The sequence below is a fragment of the Nicotiana tomentosiformis genome, chromosome 4, assembly GCF_000390325.3.
Source record: "Nicotiana tomentosiformis chromosome 4, ASM39032v3, whole genome shotgun sequence".
Lineage (NCBI taxonomy): Eukaryota > Viridiplantae > Streptophyta > Magnoliopsida > Solanales > Solanaceae > Nicotiana > Nicotiana tomentosiformis.
Genome location: NC_090815.1, coordinates 98,953,113 through 98,961,020, shown reverse-complemented (window position 1 = coordinate 98,961,020; position 7,908 = coordinate 98,953,113).

The window sequence follows — 7,908 nt, the reverse complement described above, 5'->3', positions numbered from 1 at the left end:
AATTTAATTTCTGCCTGTTTATTCATGAGTTTCCAAATACTGTATTTTCACCTCGCTGGAAAACATGCTTATAGGGCTAAAACAAATAATTTTGGGTTTTTTTCTGTGACTTTCCACTATTTACTGTCGCATAAAACACCTAGATACCATGCTAATAAGTTTAATCATATTATGCTAAAATCAGTAGGCAAATTTATGTAGGTTTTAATAATCGTATTAAGAAACTGATTTTATACATGAGTGCATGCTCGTTCATTCAATATCACATAGATATCCTACCTATAGGATTCTGCAATTAATAAAATCTGTCAATGCTAATCAGTTTGACGTGCATTTGATGCGGAGGCTAACTTGAGCCCATACTTGTTTCTATTTGAGAGTCCTAACTATTTTTGTCTGTCGCTTAGTATTTTTGTTTTCTTTTGAGCAGCCTAAATTAAGGTCTAGAACCACCCTGAAATAGAGGTCCAAATGACTCCTGGACCATAGGCATGGGACGGGTAGTGCACACATAGGGCACGACTTAGAATTAAATAGAGTGCTTTGGGTAAACAACTTAAAGATAGTAATCGGGTAGCAGGAGATGATAGTCTGTACTCGCTGAATAATATGAGTAACACCCTATCTTGAGGGAGTTACGAAATATTATTTATGTTGCACGGGATGATCCTTTAGGCTAAAAAACTTAGGATCCCTCCATTCCTGTTAAAATATTTCTTTATTTGTCCAAACTGGTTCTTTTCTCTTAGACTAATTCACATAATTCAAGTTCAGCCGGGACCCACCGTTGTGGACCTCGAGAAATGCCTAACACCTTCTCCTCGAGGTAATTTGAGACCTTACCCGATCTTTGGTGATGCAAACTGGTAAACCCGAGTCATTTGCAAATAGGTGCCCTAACACACCTTAAAATTGTTAGGTGGACACTCTTCTCTTTTAATACCTATTTAAAAGAGTTGTCACATGTCGAAACCCGCTTTCGCAAGAAAATGGGGCATGACAGCATGCCGACTCTACTGGGGATATATTTAGGCTCTTACCGTTGCGAACTTGGTCTATATGAATTAGTCTCTCCCGATAAGCGTGTCTTTATTATTTTGCTGATACTTGAACATACCGCTTCCATTCTCCCTCTTATTGCAACATGCATACCACCTTCCCCATTTCCCCTTTCATATGAACTTACATGCAACTCTTCGCTTAATCTGGTTACAATATGGCTCCAACTTTTTAAATTTTGTCATATCATGACTTTTCCAATCCTTACCCCTTTATTGCTTTATTACAATTTTATACGAACTAGCTTCTTCCCTGTTTTCTTTCTTTTCTGTCTTTTTTGTCTTTACATTTATTAAATACTGCATTTATCGCTTTTATCATGCAAAATACTTGACAACGTGTTGTTTTATCTTTGCATAAAGCATGCTCTACATCATATTCCACTCGTGCGCAATTAATACCATAGCGACACTTGATGAGTGTCCGCTCTCTTCCTATATTACCCTTTTTAAAATTTGGAAAGGCTTATTTGCGGTAAAACTAGTCGATCAGCGGTGCAATCGACGGTTCCGTGCCTTCCCCTCTCAAGTTGTCCACTTGAGGGTACCGGTCTAGACTCTTCTAGAAACCCTCACTCTAATATTAACTGTGCATGTATCATGTCTAAACCTAGTATGGCTTAGAATGCTGTCCGCGTAATAACTCTCTAAGGCAAGCCTTGTCCAAAGCCCATCGGGGTTTCCATAATCCCAACGGGCACGATCATGATATGTGTATTATTTGGAGAAAATGTGCCAATATGCTAATCATTAATGTGTAAATGGTCGAATCCGGAGGGGGAAAGGGCAAGCTTTATTTGTTTTGAGGTTCGGCATGGTTCGAAGTATCCCACCTTTGTTGCTAGATTGGTGGGAAAATCTCTCGCCAAGCGACAAAAACCATGTGAGAAGAGTTCTTGGAAATTTACCTTCTTTGTTGGACATTCAGCCAAACAATGTACTGATCGAGGCCGCTACTATATTTTGGGATGAGAAGAGGGTCGTCTTCCGTTTTGGTGATATAGAAATGACTCCCCTTCTAGAGGAAATAAGAGGCTTTGCTGGGCATCCCTGGGACAACCCTGGTTTGTTGGTACCAGAAAATTGCACGTCTCGAGGTTTTTTGAGAATGATGGGTTTCAGGAAAAATGATGAGTTAGTCTGTCTGAAGAAATCTTACATACCATTCGACTTCTTTACGAGCGTTATAGGCACAACAAGTCCTACCATCTTTATCATGATGAATTTGCTATCACCTCTCTGGGTTGGACTCATTGTCGGGATTTTGTATTCATTGTCTATTTTCTGGGGATGCTGGTATTCCCCATACAAGGAGAAAGGATTCACACTCGCTTAGTTATGGTTACTAAGACCCTAATGGAAGGAATTGAGGGACAGACGTACACTATTGTCCCAATGATAGTAGCGGAGATATACCGAGCCTTGGACCGTTGCAAGAAAAGATATAGGCATTTTGAGGGTTGCAATCTGTTACTACAAATATGGCTGTTGGAACATCTTCAAAGGGGACAATACCGTCAAGAATTTCCACGGCGACCATGGAATGACCACATAGCTTTTCACCATCCGAAAAGAATGACTTTTATCCAAGACAGGTTTGCACAACCGGGAAACGCAGTGAGCTGGGTATATTTCTTTAGCAATTTGACTGATGACAAGGTACATTGGATGTTCGAGTGGTTCCCTAGCAGTGAATTCATCATCAGGTCGAGAGATGCTCCTCATCTAGTACTAATCGGATTAAGAGGAATCTATCTTTATGCTCCTATAAGAGTCATGAGGCAAGCTGGGAGAAAACAGGTTATACCACAAGTTTTCAAAATGGTTCATTACAAAGCACACTTCCAAGGGAACGCTATTCCGTTCAAATGCGAGGCACAACACATGTGGCATCAAAAGATTATTGTGGAGAAAGATACCATCGAGCCAGACAGGTATCATGCCGGCCATGTGTACTTCTACCCATCATGGTTGGTCGATGACATAGCAGGAGAGGTCAAGCCAGGGGTTGATTTGAGGAATAGGGTCATAGACGACGCTGTTAAAGTACAAGTCAAATACAAGAGGTTGCACAAAAGGGTCTTTGAATCTGAGTCCAGTTATTTGGAACAACATAAAGTGGACATGGAAGCAATTAATGAATGGAGGGGAATCGGTACTAAATCAACAAAAAAGTTGGAGTATTTGAAGCAGGGTTTGATGGAACTTGAGGGGAAGATGAGGAAAAGGGTCTCGGATTGTCAGAACGCAGAGAGCATTAAGGGAGGACATCTAGCAAGGGCGTATCTGCTGTTGGACATGCGCGACCTGGGGCATCTGATTGACGGGGCTAAGAAGGCCAAGCTTGGAGAAAGTCCTTATGCGACCAAGTAGATTAGGGGTGATGTTTTTTAGATTCGTTTTAGAATTTTATTGTAGTAAGGTAAATGCCACTAGTGACTCTTTATAATTATTATTGTTTTAGTTGAGATTTGGTCTATTTATCATATTAATGAAATGATGCAGTTATCGGCATTGAGTTTTCTCCGAAGCTATATGTCGCTAGGCCTACCTCGGGCACGATGAGGTCCCCAAATTAGGACGCGAATTCCGCAATACGTGTTTAAATATCGTAAATATCCTTTTAATACTCTTTACTGACTTGTTTACCTTTTGTTTTTCTTTTTTTCTTTGTTTATTCCCATCCCCTAAGGTTGGTTTGTGCATACTGGCATCATCGGTATATCATACCAGATATAGAGGTCCTCCACCTCCTCCCCCCCAAGTGATCCTAATGACAAAGGAAAGGCTAAGATGGATTATCTGAGTGGTATCAGGAAAGACAATGCTACACATGCAGAGAATGTTGAAACTTCGGATGGTCGGGGTACTCCGGCAAAGAACTACTTGGTTTTGCGATTAGAGCAAAAGATACTGGAGTTACAAGGGGAACTTGAGCAGGTCCGTAACCTAGCAATCCTTTCCCTTACCCTGAATGTTCCCGACATCAACCAACAAAATGCTCAAAACTCAACATCTCCTCAAAACACACAAAACCAGCACCCGCAAAATCCTCCCGCACCTCATCAATACGCCACACCTCCCCAAAATCTTAATCCTCCACCAACACCAACTCCTCCATAGTATCATCATCATCCGACCCAGTACCCACCAACTACCACATACCACACTCCTCAGAATTCACCACAACCTACTCCTGACCCACAAAACTCAACCAATGACCACCATTACGCCCATATTCCCGGAGTCCTCCAAAGTAATCCCATATATGTAGAAACCTTACCCCACACCCCACAACAGACCCTATACATACCCGAATCCGTCGAGAAGGACCTGCTCATCAAGAACATGGCAGAAGAACTCAAGAAACTTACCGGCAGGGTTCAAAATGTCGAAGGGGGCAAAGGCGTTGAGGGTTTGAATTATGAAAATTTATGTATTCAGCCGGACATAGAAATGCCAGAGGGTTATAAAACCTCCCAAGATCGAAATGTTCGATGGAATAGGTGATCCGAAGGTGCACTTGAAAACATATTGTGACAGCTTGTAGGAGTTGGCAGAGATGAAAGAATCTGCATGAAGATGTTCATGAGAAGCCTCATTGGAGATGCCCTATCTTGGTACATCAGTCAAAACCCAAAAAAATGGGATAATTGAGTAAGCATGGCATCGAATTTCATGGATCGATTGAGGTTTAACACAGAAAATGCACCAGACGTTTTCTACATTCAAAATCTCAAGAAGAAGCCAACGGAAGCTTTCCGCGAGTATGCTACTCGGTGGAGGTTTGAAGCTGCAAAAGTAAGGCTAGCGCTGGAAGAAGAATAGATGAATAAGTTCTTCGTCAGAGCTCAGGATCCACAATACTACGAAAGATGGATGGTTATTGAGAACCATAAATTTTCTGATATCATCAAGTTGGGAGAGAGAATAGAAGAAGGGATCAAAAGCGGAATGTGACAAATTTTGAAGCACTCCAAGCCACAAATAAGGCCCTGCAGTCAGGAGGTATCTCTAGGAAGAAAGAAGTAGGTGCAGTAATGGTAGCCCAAGGTTTGAAGTCTCCTCTCACATACCAAACACCTCCTCCCACATATCAACCTTTACCTCCCAGATACCAACAACCTGCCACCACTTACCATACCTATAACACCCAACCTACATACTACCACTCACCACCAGTCCGCCAAAACTACCAAAAACCTAGACCAACTTTCGATCGCAGACCACCCAGACAATACACCCCAATTGCTGAACCTATAGACCAACTGTACGAGAGACTGAAGGTTGCCAGTTATATTACTCCCATTCCCGCTGTCGCCATGGAAAATTCCGCTCAATGGGTCAATCGAAATAAGATATGTGCCTATCACTCAGGCATGAAATATCATACTATTGATGAGTGTCGTACTTTGAAGGATAAGATTCAGGCATTAATTGACACCAAAGTCATACAGGAAAAGGAGGCTGCACCCAATGTCCGTAACAATCCTCTCCCGGATCACAGGGGCAGAGGGGTAAACATGATAGAGACCGATAAAGAATGGGACTCATAGGGGTCAATTGGACTCATTCGAGAATGGGATAATCCTAAAACATCTCCAGTCACTCTCACACCTATCATGGTACAAACTCATGCACCAATCAAAGTTGAGGTAGCTGCACCAACTCCGTTTGAGGTTGAAGTAACAACACCCTTCACCGTGATGGTAGCACCTACACTGTCTTATAAGTCTAATGCTATACCATGGGATTATGTTGCAGACGCAAGAAGGAAAGGAAAGGGGAAAATGGAAGAAACTAGTGCAGCACAAGGTATGACCAGAACTGGTAGGGTTTACACGCCCGAACATTTGGGGGGAACAAGTAAAGAAGCCGCTTCCAGGCAGCCCATCATTGAAACCGGACCAGATGATCTTTGGAGAAAAGTGCAAGCAAGGGAGTATTCTGTGGTTGATCATTTGAACAAAACCCCTGCTCAGATATCCATTCTATCACTACTATAGAATTCTGAGGCACACAGAAACGCGTTGATGAAAGCGTTGAATGAGGCTTATGTACCCAACAACATTACCAGTGGAGAGATGGCCAATATGGTAGGACAAGTGTTGGAAAGCCACAAGATCATTTTTCATGAAGACGAGCTACCACCAGAAGGACTAAGTCACAACAGGGTACTACATATCACAATGCAATTTGAGGATAAGTTCATTGCCAGAGTCCTGATAGATAGGGGTTCGAGTCTTAACATATGTCCACTAACTACTCTGAAAAAATTGGGTAAAGGCTTGTACGAGATACGAGCAAGAAGTATGAATGTGAAAGCATTTGATGGATCTCAAAGGGCCACAATTAGGGAGACCAACATCAGCCTACAAATGGGCCCAACCTGGTTTGATGTTGAGTTTCAAGTGTTGGACATATTTGCTACCTACAACTTATTGTTGGGACGACCTTGGATACATGCCGCTGGGGCCGTAACTTTTACTCTACATCAGGTCGTGAAGTTTGAGTGGAATCATCAGGAAGTGATTATCCATAGGGATGGAAGTAATCCCATTTACACCAGTCAAATTGTTCTGGTCATCGAGAATAGAAAGAAGTTGGGTGGAGAAACATACCATCGCATCGAGTGCGTCAACGCAATTAAAAAGGAAAAATGGTAGAGCAGTAAGATAGAAGGCATATTGGCATGGACATGGTATGAGCCTGGCAAAGGTCTCGGTAAGAATCTCCAGGGGATCACCAAACAAATACAGCTAAAGCGTCACGACACAACTTTTGGGCTTGGGTATGAATACACCTGGCACGAGTATCAGAATTGGTCACCACCATGGCGTGGTTCTTATTACCCTCTAGAGCAACCAGTACCACATTTGAGCCAGTCATTTCATCAAGCTGACATGGTGTGGGAGTTCGAAGAAGATGAAGTTCTAGTTGGTATAAGGAATCTATTTCTGAATGATGAAGACACGGATTGCAGTGTGATAGTTAAGGAGGAGGAGGAGGAGGAGGAAGGCCTCATTATTCAGACCGTGGAGAAGGGAGCTATTCTCAAGAACTGGACTGCTGCACCATCAAGGACCCATCGAGTTCCTGGGTAGCCTGGCAATTAGCTTCATTTATTTTAAAAGCAATATTTTATGAGCATTTAAAACATTTTTAGTATTTTGTTTTAAGCATGTTTTGTTTTGAAATAATTGCTCGGGTCATCGAGCCGTACCTGTTTGACGTTTTCAAGATTTATCTAAATGCATTGTTATTTTTAATATTTATTATTATTCTTTACATTTTTTTCTATACAGTGTTATTACCTATCCTGACGAACTTACGACTGTGACATGTAACGAGACAACGCAACATAAGGATAATAATTCAGAGGATCTGGAAGAGGATATAATGCCCGAGGAAATTGTTAGAGAAGTGGAAAACATAGAAAACAAGCCTAAGTCCAATTTGGATGAGACTGAAATAGTTAATCTAGGAGACTCCGAAACAGTAAAGGAAACACGTGTAAGCATTCACCTGTCACTATCAGAGAAAGAAAAATACACTCGTTTCCTAAAGGAATATGAGGATATCTTTGTATGGTCCTATGATGATATGACTGGTTTGAGCATGTCCATAGTGGCTCATAAACTACCTACCAACCCAATGTGCCCGCCGGTAAAGCAGAAGCTCAGAAAGTTCAAGCCAGATATGAGTTTGAAAATCAAAGAAGCAGTCACCAAGCAGATCAAAGCTAAGGTTCTCAGAGTGGTTGAATATCCACCTTGGTTGGCTAACATCGTGCCAGTTCCGAAGAAGGACGGGAAAGTCAGAGTATGCGTCGATTATCGGGACCTAAATA